Source organism: Ambystoma mexicanum, chromosome 1q (genome assembly GCF_040938575.1).
Source record: "Ambystoma mexicanum isolate Mex_15411 chromosome 1q, UKY_AmexF1_1, whole genome shotgun sequence".
Taxonomy (NCBI): domain Eukaryota; kingdom Metazoa; phylum Chordata; class Amphibia; order Caudata; family Ambystomatidae; genus Ambystoma; species Ambystoma mexicanum.
Window position 1 is genome coordinate 1,529,520,837 of NC_090922.1, and position 14,162 is coordinate 1,529,534,998.

General features: G+C 43.3%; 1 protein-coding gene across 1 annotated transcript in view; it reads right to left on the reverse strand.

The window, feature by feature from the left end:
• The window catches only part of CFAP57 (cilia and flagella associated protein 57), a 348,360-nt gene that overhangs the window by 290,524 nt on the left and 43,674 nt on the right, over positions 1-14,162 (reverse strand). The gene's annotated exons all lie outside the window — the stretch shown is intronic.

Consider the following 14,162-nt stretch of genomic DNA (forward strand, 5'->3'; position numbering starts at 1 on the left):
GAGTAATTATCACCAAAGGCGCCACAACCGAAGCATGATTTTGAGCAGCTTTAAATTAATTAAAAGAATTTGCAGGATACATGCTTGGCAGCACCTGCCACATAGTCGGTCCTCTTTCACACATGAACCGGCACCAACCACATGCTCCTTTTAAATCACACTAGTTATCTGGCTCGGTTTTGTAGAAGGATGGTGGGTGGACCGAATTGATGAAAGGGGCTAGGGGCTACAAGCACAGGATTCAATATGGTGATTACATTAGTGATTCAGGTCTTGTGATTAGTGATGAGGCCATTTGTAAAAAAGCATTAATAATGAATAAAGGTAGTACCTGACAATGTATCTCAACATAAAAAGGAGTGGAGCTGGGAAATAGATGAGAAAATGGTGGTAAGATGGTGAATAAATATCAACAGGGTAGGAGCGGGAGTCTAGCTAAATACAGAGGTACCATCAATGCAATTCTTGTGAGGACCCACAGCCATGGGTTTGTGTGAATAAAGAAAAACAGGACCAATCTAAAGAAAAATACAATGCCAAAGAGGTGATTAGTCCTATATAATGTAAGACAGAGGGTAGACATAGCAAATAGAACCAGCTAAACTAATTGATGCTTACCAATGAGGCTCAGCGCCATAAATTCACCAAGAAGTTAGGTTGATTATAGTGTGCAACCCGAGTCCCAATATGGCTTCCAAACCGTAATCAACGTGATGGTGTAATCGCAGACATCAGGGTTTCGACGAGATGACGTTGTTAAGTCAACGATGTGCACGCGTCAGATTGAAGATAATAGCAGGCTATCCAAGCCGTGTAGTTTAAGAAATAATGGAATAATAAAATTAATAAGGAGATAAAGTCATATGATGATCTGGAATGAGTAGAATGTAAATAGCCCAATTCGTAGAAAAGATGTATAGTGAGTATAGAAAAGAATGTGTGTGATCCTCAGTGTCAGTCGCAAAGGATGTTATTGAAGGACATCAGTAATGCCTCACATAGACTGAAACGTACTGGCCCTGCGATTGTCAAGGCCTCGCGTACTTTGGAACCTGCTGCATCTATAAATAATAATGCTGCGTGCACATCTAATTTTGCCACCTCTGAAATGACTGTTACCATAGGTACCTCAAAGCCTGTTGCCCCTGTATCTACTGTTGCCACATGTATTTTGGACCCTGCTGTCCCCATTATGATTGATGCAATATGTATTTTGGAGTCTGTTGCCCCCACAATTCATGATGTCACATGCATTTTGGAGCCTGTTACCCCTTGTGTGTTTCATGCCATACGTATTTTGGAACCTGCTGCCCTCGCCATTCTAGATGGCACATGTATTCTGGAGCCTGCTGCCCCCACTATGATTGATGCCACATGTATTTTGGAGCCTGTTGCCCCCACGTAATTTGACCCTACATGTAGTATAGAGCCTGACTCCCTCGTAACTGCCCTTCCCGTGAGTCACACTCCTTGGAGCCTGCTGCTGCTGCTGCAATTAGCGATGTGACTTGCAAATGTGCCACAATTGCCACTGCTAGCGACGCCAGGATGCCCACATTCCACGCACAGAGTAAGCCTAATCCTGCCAACACAGATGTATCTACAACGCATCTCAAGGGAGCGCTTCTCAATGCTAGATCCCTCCTGGCCGATGCCCTCGACATATCTGGTCTCATCACGTCAAGTAACTTAGACCTAATAGCCATCACAGAAATATGGCTGCATGCAGACGCGGGACAATCCCTCTCCCTTGCTATGCCGGACAGCTATATCATTTTCAGAAAGGACAGATTTCTCACTAAAGGAAAAGGTGTGGCCATCATAGCCAAGAATCACCTGGCCATCAGAGACATGTCCAGCCAAGTATTCCACTCTGGGGAACTGCTCTCCATCAAACTATCCCTCTCCGACATCGCCACACTAACCATCCCCTGTATCTACAGACCACCTGACCCCCTGCTATCCTTCAAGGAAGACATTGCACTTCTCCTCTCAAGCGACACTAAGACTTCCTCCAGAATCATCCTCATGGGCGACGTAAACTTAGGCTTTAACGACCCTACGGATGACAACGCTCTGGCCTTAGCCAACTCTATTGAAGCACTCGGCTTCACCCAACGCATCATATGCCCAACTGACAACAAAGGATGCATGCTAGATTGGTTGGCTGATATTAACTGGAACACTAACATCATATCCAACATCTCGTGTCCTTGGCCTGACCATAATGTTATCTCATTCACTAGCCCCAAAAATCATCAAACCTGCGCCACACGCAACTTGCACCAGCTTCTCTCTCAAGAAATGCTTGCAACATCACTCTAGCAAACATGCTCCCACTGCTGCAACTTATAACAGACTACCAACACTCAGTTAGTAATCCTAATTCCATGGTAGAACTATACAACCAAACTCTCCTACTACCTATCGACAAGGTAGCTCCTATGAGCAGACCTAAACCCAAGCCATGAGCCCCTCTGAACTCCTGGGATACCCCAAATCTCAAAGCTTTACGGACTACCAAGCGAGCTGCGGAGACCATGTGGAAAAAGTCTCCTTCAGCTGCCAACAAAGAACATTTCACCTCCTCAGCCAAATCTTACATACAGGCCATCCTCCTTGCCGAAAGTACAACCTATAATGAGCAAATAGAAAAGGCCAATTCTGGCCCGAGAGAGCTGTTTGCCATCTTGCGAGAACTGGAATCACCAATCGCTCCCCCAGACAGTTGCCTCAAAGACATCCCCTGGTGCTCCAATATTCAAAAAGAACTATTACTAACTGAGACACCTCCTGCTCCCTTTCCTTTGCCTCCTCAATCCTCTAAACTATTTGAATTCAGCCCAGTCTCTATATTAGAAGTCACCAAAATCATCAAATGTCTGAAGCCATTCAGGTGCCAAGGTGATATCTGCCCAGCGTCCTTCATAAAAGGCTGCAGGGCAGACTTCGTCCCTTTCATCGCATCACTCATTAACTCCTTCTCCTCAGGTAATATACCTACCAATCTAAAAGATGCATGGGTCCTTCTACTCGGAAGGAAGCCTATACTTGACCCAAATACTCCCTCAAACTACTGGCCTATCACCACAGTCCGCTTCCTCCATATAATACTGGATAAATATCTTGAAACCAACAACATCCTTGACCTACGCCAATCTGGTTTCCGCTGTAAGGAAGGCATGGTATCAACAGTAAGACGGACACAAGTGACCACAGTTCAAGGGTGTTTATTGAACGTGTACAAGGGTGAGATAAACGCCTAAAACTAAACCTAAATCTATAGATGGGAGCAAGCAACGACCATCAAATAATAACAATACAGTCCGAGTGGAGTCTTGTCAAAAATAAAGAATCTATACTAAAAGAAACTATTGCCAATCCTTACCACTAGTTTACAAATAATGTGGGGTAATGTTCATGAAAAAGAAAGAAGTGTTCACAGAATAATATGTCAGGATGCTCAGGCCGTTGGCCTCCCTTGCCTGCGTTTTCTGCACGGGTCAAGGCGGGTCACTGTAGCAAAGCACACACTCCGGCTTCTGCTGTACGAGGATACAGTTCTATTTTCCCAGTTCAGGAACTTCTGCATCCAGGTTTCTTTACTTCTTGTAAGTCTCTTGACGCAGAGGGCCTGATGTACCAAAAACAACACACAAATTCTCTTTTCCTTTCCCCAGTATTCAACTTGGGTGTTCATCCTGGATCACCCTCAGCCAGGCTCAGATCCTTCTCAACACAAAAGTTCAAGGTTGGATCCCCCTCTTCTGGGCTCAGATCCCTTTTTCACTTCAATTAGTCTCCCTCAGCCAGGCTCGGACCAATTGTGATGTACATTAAACTATAGAAGACTTTCAAATGTGCACAGGGTTTAGATTGACCAGTTGCATGAACACTTCGATCTCAAGATTTCTTTCTCTCACACTCAGCATCAGTTGGAGACCTAATAGAGACTTTCGAATTAGCACCCACGTGGCGCCGGCCCACCCTGTGCATGGTATCTTTTCTTGGCCTCCCAAAGTTCAATTATAAAGTTAATCTACTTCCTTTGGCTTACAATTGTATTTGGGTCGCTCACCATAAACACCTCATAAACTGTTCTCATTATACAATGTTGCCGCCTGCAAACTGGGTTCCAAACACAAGCTGGTTTGGCATCAGTCTCTCCAACTCACCGGCTGTGCTATCTTCTCTGACACCGCTTTGTTGTAGGAGCCAAGGACAGTACCAGGGGGGCATTCGCTCCTCCCCACCTTGTTTATCGACGCAGGAGCGCCCTGGGTACCTCCGACACACTGTGCAGGTTTGATAAGCCTTAGTTCCTGGTCTTTGCTTTCTTACTTTCCAAGGCTCACGAAAATAACGGTCTTTACAGGTGAAAGGTACTCCTTGCAAACTGCTCTTGTCTCACCCTCTTTCTCCTTGTATTAACTGCCATCCTGTTTCCTTGTGTGTTTTACCTCGCTCAGAGTGTGTTTTCATGCTGCACCTTTTATCCGTGTGGGAAGTGTGATGGTAGTCAGGTGTGTGTAATGATCTGGAATTGCCGGACCTTGCCTGGCCACGGTGTTGGGACATGTCAGGTATACGGCTCTGGTGTTAGTCAATTCTCGCTCACGGCGAACTGTCTGTGAGAAAGTGTTCATGTCGGGAAAGAGGGGATGGGGGTTGAATTCCTAGGTATCCTACCTGGTAGGATAGGGAAAAGGTGTTACAAGGAAGGTGATACCACGTCACACCCCTCATCCAGGTGATCCTCCCGCACTGGTCCACCCCCAGGAACTGGATCCAAAAGCGATGGCCTTGTCCTGGCCACCTGGATGTCAGATCCCCGGGGACTAGCGGGTGAGACACCTTTAGGTTTCTCACATACCCTTGCCATATGCAATGTAGTGCACCTGTTCCACAGGGGAACCGAGAGAGGAAATCAACGTTCCCTTCATCTTTAACTTTTGGGTGCTCCACAGTGAAACAGTAGGCTTGCAGGTCTAAGAACCATCGCATGACTCGACGGTTAGAGTCTTTCTGTTGGCTAATCCAAACTAGTGGAGAATGGTCTGTTACGAGTGTGAACTTCCTTCCTAGGAGGTAGTATCTGAGATGGATAAAGGTCCACTTGATGGCAAGGGCCTCTAATTCCAAATCTGAGTAATTTCTTTCACGTGGAAAGAGTTTGCGATTCGTAAACAAGATGGGATGTTCCAATCCATTGCAAATTTGTGATAAGACCGCTCCTAGCCCTGTAAGGGAGGCGTCTGTCTGCAATATAAATTCTTTGAAGACATCTACTACCTTTAGGATCAGGTTCGGGCACAGGGTGTGTTTTAGGTTGTTGGAACATACATCATCCTCATCAGTCCAATTAATTTTCTAGGGTTCGGGGTTCTTCAGTTTATCTGTTGGCCCGGCTGTCCTGTCTGAGAATTTTGGGATGAACCTACGGCAATAATGCTCTGAGATCTCTTTTACTTATCAGGTCTATACACTGGGACCTGCCAGTACCCTTTTGTTAGGTCTAGGGTTGATAGAAAGGTGGCGTTTCCAAGTTTATCAATTAGGTCATCGATGCATGGCATGGGATAAGCATCGAAGTTGGAAATGGCATTGACTTGGCGAAAACCTATGCCAAACCTCCAAGAATGGTCACGCTTGGTGATCAATATGATATGGAAGGACCATGGGCTTGAATAGGGTTCGCTAATTTTCGCTCTTAACATTTTATTCACTTCCTCAACAACTATCTGTTTGCCTGCTTCCGGGTGTCTATATGGTTTCAGATTACCCACTTTGTCCTTAGGTGTTCTAATGTTGCGATAGATGCATTTCACTGTTCCTGGTTTCTCTGAGAATACATCGGGGAATGAGATAATTAAATCTTTCAAATCTTCTTGTTGTTGCCTAGATAGCTCTTGAGGAATGAATTAAAAGTAGTCCACCTCTTCTGGCACCAAACAGGATAGCATTGCGGCAGAAGGATTTTCTTTCCACTCTGTTAAGAGATTTACATGATACAGATGTGCCTTTTGTTTCCCGTCAGGTTGTGCTATCTTATAAGTACAGGTTCCAGTTTGTTCCATTATTTCATATAGGCCATGCCACGTAGAAACAAACTTGTTTTCAAAGAGGATGGTATATAACACTAAAGGTCAAGGCCAATCATCGCTGACAAAATGGTCATTTTCGGAGGTAGATTGGACGGAGAAGCCATCCCTGCATGGATGGATATAAATGGGATGACACTGCTAGCCGATCCTCTGGATCGCCCCAGAGTTGGCACGGCCGAGACCTCAGAGCCATCCATAGCCATGCGTGTGGCACCAGTAAGTTGCGCATGGCCCTGTGACTAAATACATCGGCAGATAACCTCACCGTTGTCCCACTCCCCGTTTTCGGTGACAGGCGCAGTAGCTAGGCTTGGAACTTCATTATGTATTCCTGCTCGTGGCAGATCATGTCCCGACCACCCATCGACTTGTCTATTTTTCTTCTTACTATTCTTCTCTGTCTTCATGTCAACTTTAAACAGGTACTAAAGACATTCCTCTGCTGCTAAACCTTTTATGTTTCTATCCTTCACCATGATCTCTGTTCTTAATTGTAGGTTCTGTGTGTCCTTGCGCTCTTATGCCCACAGGCCATGTCTATGTGCATTACAAACAAAATAAATACACATGCCTTGTCCTTTCCCATGTAGGATTACCTATCGCACTCCTCCTGCGCTACACTTTGCAATGAATCTAACTTTTCCTGTCCTCCCATTTCTTCCAACGCTCTCCCTCAAATACACTTTGGTTTCTTGGTTTCTAATTTCCTAATTTGTGTACCCAGAACATTTTATACCACCCGCGTTAATTAAACCACACAAGCTTTAGTGTGGGACAAAGTGTGGGACAAAGTGAGAGATTAAATGTCTTTTAACTATTTAAGCCTTTGTAGGTCCGTGGGCACTACAACTCCCAGAAGTCTAGGACATCACGTGACGGAGATCATATGCCACATGACATTAAATCTCACGTCACTTGACTTTAAATAACCAAAGGTAGCGAGTGAACCGTATTACCCGCTAGAAGGCTGTAGGACATATCTTTTGAGGCGAGGAAATCACCGACATATCTTTTGAGGCGAGGAAATCACTGACATAGGTAAGAATGTAGATGGACCAGTATCTAAAAATGACTGATACTTAGTTGATTATTCAAAACACTTACACTCGTTATTCTTCATGTAGATTTTTCGAGAACTAACGGGAATCGACTCCTGTGCGGGGACTGTTAACATCGCTATTAAGCGATACTGCAGCAACACACAGGTAACACATTGAATTTGAATCTAAACTTGTAGAATTGGAAAAGCGTTTTATTATAGCCTGACACATATCATTATACTTTATATAGAATGTAAGCTGACTAGGCATTTTGGTGGATAAACACGACGACACACAGTGTATTACAGAATCTGGAAACACACAGGCCTTGACAACAATACACAGGTAGGAACAAGGATACTTACCCTTCTAACACCATAGTGACGATTTGATCTAACCATTATCTAATACACATATCATTATTATTATTTTCAGAACATATGAGAACTGTCTCATAAAAAGACGTTTCCATCATTCCACATCGAAATGGACATTTGAAGTCCTAAAGAAAAGAAAAACACTGTTTGGTGTTTGGAAGAGAAATTATTTGTTGAAACTTATATTTAGAGTATTGTTGAATTATCAATATTATTAGGAAACACTGTTTAATGAAATAGTTACTGCTCCTGAAGAAGAGAGGCACACTCTCGAAACGCATAGAGCTCCATATCAAGAATGTTTTGTATTTTATGTAACCTTGAGTGAATTGAACTCTGATTTTGGTTTAGAATAAGTATTAAAAATATCATGTGGATAAATCATTTTGGTTCAACACTGTGTATATTGAAATTTGCTTTCTATTTAAGAATTACAAAACAAAATGACTTACGAATTTAGCTGTTCTAAAAACATAAACTAGTGAAAATTGTGACACTTATTTAAATTTAGGTTGGATCTTTTTTCCAATGTCAAGAGGTGTGCAGGGGACGGGAGTTCCTATTATTAATAGAAATTCCATGTTTTTTCATGATATTACTGACCTTTGATACCGAGGTTGTTGATTTTCTCCCCCGCACTCCTAAAGAGCATTTAACGACTGAACAAGCCATTGGAGCTTTGAATTTGACTAACAATTCATTTATAATATAGGGTGTGCAATTTCTTTTTGCATTTTCTTCCATGTTTAAAGAGCCTTTCTCTGGTTTTCAAAATATAGTTTCCACCAAAGCGTTCAAAAAGGTCACCATCTGCTGGGCTCGGACCTTTCACCACCCAGTTCCCGTAGGTCCCCCTCTGCCGGACTCAGACATCTCACGTTACACAGTTCACACAAATTTGCAAGGGGGCTCCCTTCCCCAAGCCTAATATATATTGAGTCTCCCTCAATCGTGCTCGTACCACTTTTGGATGTCGAAGTCTTTCGAATGTGCGTGGCTTTCTTTATAGACCACTGGAGGACCACTCTGATTTACCGTTCACTATATATTTTCACTCTTGCCGTTTGTTCACCCTTTAGCTTCCAACAATTCACCTTTCACTGGGACTTTCGAATGGGCTTCCTTTCTTTCACCGGACCACTCCGTTACTTAGTATCGCTTATCTTGCACCTGTATTTCACTTTAAAGTTCATTCACTTTAACACACACCGGTTTCTCCGGCCGCTTGCCAACACACCGGCTGTGTGTGCTTCTTTCTTTCTCTGGCGCTTTTTGATTTTCGAGTCAAGGTTAGTACCATAGCCTTGTCCTCACCTCCCAAACTCTGCCATTTACCCGGGAGGGTCGCTGGCGTCCTTGAAACACAATGCAATCTTCACTTGTGGGATCTGGCCGCCTCCACTCATCTTTCGCGGCCTGTCAGAGACACCAACCTTCGATAGGGAAACCCTGGGGTTTTTGAACCGCTACTCTCGCCTCTTGGCCTTAGTCCCAGAAGTTCTGCTCGTTCTGTGTTCCACCTTGCTCAGTGTGTGTCTTTAGGTGTTGCCTTTTATTCGTATGAGGAGACCTAATTGGTATCAGATGTATGCACTTAGGGTAAAATGCCTGACTTATTAACAGGACATGTCTAGTACGATGCGAGAGAGAGTCAGTCTGGTTACTCTGTCACCCTCGTCCTTGGCCCAGTGTTTGTGCAAATAGGAGGTGGGGAGAAGTTGGGACTTCGGTAAATCCTAAAAAATAGGATGGAGTAGATGAACAAAAGAGGTGAATACTGCGTCTCACCATCGGCTATCTCACCCCCAGACCCAGAAGACCCCTCACCCAGGTGATCCTCCACGCTGGTCCACCCCAATGGTCTGGATCCAAAGGCGATGGCTGTGCCCTGGCCACCTGAGAGAGAGATCCCCTGGGACTAGTGGGTGAGATACCCTCTGGTTTCTCACACTATGCCCTTTGTAACATTTGCCGTGCTCATTCCTATCTTTCTTTTCACACTACTAAACTCCTTCTCTTTTCTCTTGTCTTCTCCTGCATTGACTAGTGTTCATCTTCATTGCTTGGTTTTCCTGCCTCCCACCTTCTTCCTCTTCACTCCATCTACTTTACTTTATTGCATTTTTTTTTTATTTAAACAGATTATATGGTTTCCATATTTGAAACCTTTAACCTGAACATGTCCATTCTTCCATGATATGTCTTCAGTTTGATGTGCAGTATCCTGATAGCAGAGCTTGGTAACACCTTATTGTATCTGGGTCATGTTGTTGATCGCCTCTAGTTTCTTGAGGATTAGAATCACTAGTCTTAAGAGTGCTAGTGTTATTTTCAAATGTTCTCCTTCTACAAGAGTCCTCCACCACTCATCAACATTCCTTGTCATGTGACTTCTAATGATGTCCCCTAAGCACTGCTCTTGCTCTTTCCTGAAACCGGTACACTGAAGTGTGAGATGTTTCAGACATTATGTCTCTCCTTTTATTTTACACATTCTGCAGCTCTCCCGGATGTCCAACCTTTTTCTTCTTTGTAGTATTTCTCCCGTTGGTAAAATGTTCAATCTGAATCTCAGAAAAAGGTCTTGGAAGTGCCAGTTAGGGAATAGAGTCAGATAGCTCGGGATCTGGTTCAGTTTTCGTGGTTGAGCCCAGAAGTTTTCGTAACCTTTGTATTTGCGGTTGTTTTCTTGGGTTTCAATCCAGTCTGCCATGTATAGTTTCTTTTTAGTTTTGTCTGGGTTGATCCATAAGTCGTCCTCTGACTCACTGAGGTTCACTAGGATCCCTCGACATTTCTTTTGCCAGTCTGTTAAGATTGTGTCAGATTGGTCTTTTAGGGCTTTTTTCAGCACCCCAAATCCTCCCGTGGTATTTTCCTCAAGACATTTTCGGTAGAAGCTTAACATCTTCCATACCGCTATTGTTTTGAGTGATGTCAATACCAGATCTCTCCTTATTTGCTGTATTGGGACTGATTTGGGCAGCTGTAAAGTTTTCCTCCAAAACAGGCCCTCCAGGATTGACCATGTTTGAGCTTGTAGGGAGGTTGGTGATTCTACCCCATATGTTAATATTGGCACCACTTTCATCCTATAAAAGGATATTAGAGGTGATAAGGTGAATCTGCAGTATCTTTTACGCAGAATTCTCCCTTGGGCAGCTAGGTTGGTTGCTTTCCTTTTTAGCCCCGCTATTCTTGGCGTGTTGTTTTTCGTATTGTCTATACAGGCTCCCAAGTACGTGAACGCTTCAACTTCCAAGATTTTTTTGTTTTTCAGAGACCATCCAAGTTTTTTCCCTCTGTTTTTGTTACCTCCTGGGCATAACTTCAGAATTCTCGATTTTTCGGGATTTATTACCAGATAATTTGAGTCCACATACGATTGTAATGTTGTGAGTTGTCTTTGCAAGCCGATTTGGGTTTGGTCTATCAGGACAATGTCATCTGCGTAAAGCAGTCTCCCAATCGGCGTTCCTGCTATTTTTGGTGGAAAACAGCGAGTCGACTCAAATGACTCCTCCAGGTCCGATGTGAACAGGTTATACAGTTCCGGAGCCAGCGGGCATCCTTGTTTTAAGCCCATTTTTATCTGAATTTCGTCTGTTAATGTACCCGCTGTGTCCAATCTGACTCTAATGCTTGTATCCGTGTACAAGTCTTTGATGTTCTCCACCAGTAACTGTGGACATTCCCAGCTTTCCATTTTCTTCCATAGTTTAGCTCTTTTTATGGTATCGAAAGCCTTTGACAAATCTACAAACGCAATGTAGATTCCTTGGTTTTTATTCCTTTGTGTTCTGGCTTTCATTAAGTTAATCAGAAAGATGTTAAGTGCTGTGCCTCTCCCTTTCACAAAACCCGATTGCCAAGGATCACGTCGTCCACTTTGCTGTACCCAATGGTCTAATGCTTTCAGTAGTGTAGACGCAAAGACCTTCCCCACCACGTCTAGTAATGCGATTGGTCTGTAATTGTCTGCTGATGTTCTGAGACCCTTTTTAAAAATGGGCACCACTACTGCCTTTCGCCAGGAATCCGGATTTTTTTCTGTTGTTAATATGTAATTAAATAGAAGGTGGAGAAATTTAGCCCATTCGCCTGGGTTACTTTTCAGTATTACATTCGTCAGCCCGTCGGGTCCAGGGGCTCTCGAGTCTTTCAGTTTTTTTAGGATGTTCTCAATTGCCTCAATACTGATATCTATTATTGCCTCATTTTTGTTTGTCGTTGCTTTCCGCTTTGGGTCAGTGTAATTTTCTCCTTGCAGCTCTGTGTAGTGCTTAATCCACGATGAAGCACTAATTGGGTTCATTTGACTTATTGCTTGAGGCTTCTGCACTTCCTTGATGATTGCCCAGATTTCAGCTGTGTTTTTAGTTCTTATTTTTCCCAGCATTCTTTCTGCGTCCTGGTTTAGCAAGGTCTTCTTATGTAAATGTAACCAGTTTCTGTATTTTTGTTTTAGCTTATGTATCTCTTTACTCCTTTACTCCAGTTGTCGTATTTACTTTTATTTAGTCGTCTGATGTCTCTCCTTAATGCTTTTTTCTTTTCTCGTATACGACTGACATACTGGTGTTGGTGGGGTGTTGTTTGATGGTTACTTCCGAGCTTCCTTTCTGTAACAAATGATCTGAAAAGCGGGGTGTAGTCAATCCTTTTTTGGCCTTGTTCGTTTTCAAGCGTCGAGATCATTTGTTTTAAATTATGGTTTAGTTCTTTTGTTTTGTCTGGTCTGATCCTTAGTTTAGTACCTTTTTGGTCTGTGACCAACTTCTGGTTGTAAGTTCCGGTCTTGTTATTGATGTTTTTACACGTCAGTTTTAACAAGTTGTGGTCACTTTCTACTGTTGGGATTACTTCCAAGGTCTGGATTTTATCTGACAAATTGCTTGAGATGCAAATATAGTCCAGGATCTCTACGGCTTGTGTTCCCTTCCAGGTTGGTTTTGCTGGTTGGTCCCCCTTCACCTTTCCGTTCAGTACTACACAATCCCTTGATTGTACCATACGGTTCCACATTGTTCCTCTTTTTTCTTTTGTTGAAGCTGTTATTATTTCATGCTCTGATTGGTCGTCCTTGTTCAGGCACGAACAATTTAAGTCTCCTACCAGTATGAACATTGGATCAATCCACTTTTCTCTCTGTTCATCGATTAATTCTGCTATTTCGTCTGGCAGGTTTTCGTGTAGTGAGTTTGCCGGATTCCAGTATATGTTGATCAGTATTAGTACTTTACTGGCTTTTTTATCCAGCTGTAACACTACCATCTGGATGAGTAAGTTTGGGTTTCTCTCCTCCAGCACTTGCCAGTCCAGGTCATTTTTGATGGCTATCAATAGGCCTGACATAGGTCTACCTTTTGGACCGTTGACTGCTGGGTTTAGCAATACCACGTATCCTTCCAATGTCGGTGGTTGCAACAGCCATGTTTCTTGTAGGCACAACACACTGAATTTCTCTTTTTGAAGCGCTCCATTATTAAAAAGGTGGTTAGAGCCTCTGGTGTTCCAACTTCCCAGGCTACATGAACCCACACTTTTTACTGTTTTATGTTATTGGGTGTTTGTTTTGTCATCAATCATGTTTTTCAACCATTTCCACCTTGCTGCTTCGTTTTCTTCTCCTTGTTGTTGAATTCTATTGTTTGAGCTTTGTGTGTTCTGATCGCCCCTTCTCGCTAATGTTGTTCTGTTTGTCGTAACACTACTGGTCTCTCTATCTTTTCTGTTGATCTGTCTCACCGAATGTTTTTTTACTCTCCCCTGGGTTTTTAGGACTCCATCACTTTCTTGTAGGTCGAAACCCATTGGTCTTAATTGCGGAGCTTCTTCCAGTAGTAGTTGTCTCACCAGATTTGACCTTGTATGCAAGATTACCTTGCCAGTGCGATCGTCCTCGACGAATTCCATGATCGCCAGGTCGTCTGTTGTAATTAATCTTAGGGCCGGTATGTGGTGGAGGAGTCTTATTACGTTGGTTCTATTGAGGATTAGTCGGTCCTCATTGTGAAGTATACGTTCCAGAGCAAGCCCTGGTTGCTTGGAACTGTCAGCAGCGCTTGTTTTGCGTGTGGGTCTGTGCTGTAGATCTCTTACCCCGTCTTTTGTGTACTGCCGGTCTCTTCTTTCCTCCATCTCGATTTGCTTGTTGCTGTATCTTGATTCACGTTCCCGACTGGTTCCGTGGTTTCGGGTCTCAGACCATCCCACGAACCTTTCTCGACCTTGACGTTCGCTCTTCTGAACTCTTTCACTTGATTTCTGGTTTTTCCTCGATCCATCCTTTTCTGTATGAGTATTTGGTACTCTTTTGTTTTCTCTCTGTGTCTCATAACCAGTTTGTGTTGACATTACAGATGTGTCACTCTCACTATAGTCTGTATGCTCCTCACTTGCGGAATCATCAGCCCCTGTGTTTACCTCGTCGTTGCCTCTTATGCCCTGTTTATCTTCGTCATCTGAGACCGGGTATGTGGAAAGGTCCAGTAGGTCGTCGTCAGAACAATCGTCTTCTTCGATTTCTAAGATCTTTTGTTCTTCAATCTTTTGATCTGGTCTAACCTTTTTCTTGTTGTTTCTTAGCTGGTCAATTATACTCGGTTGTTCTTTTGGTATTGTCAAATTTTTGATGAATG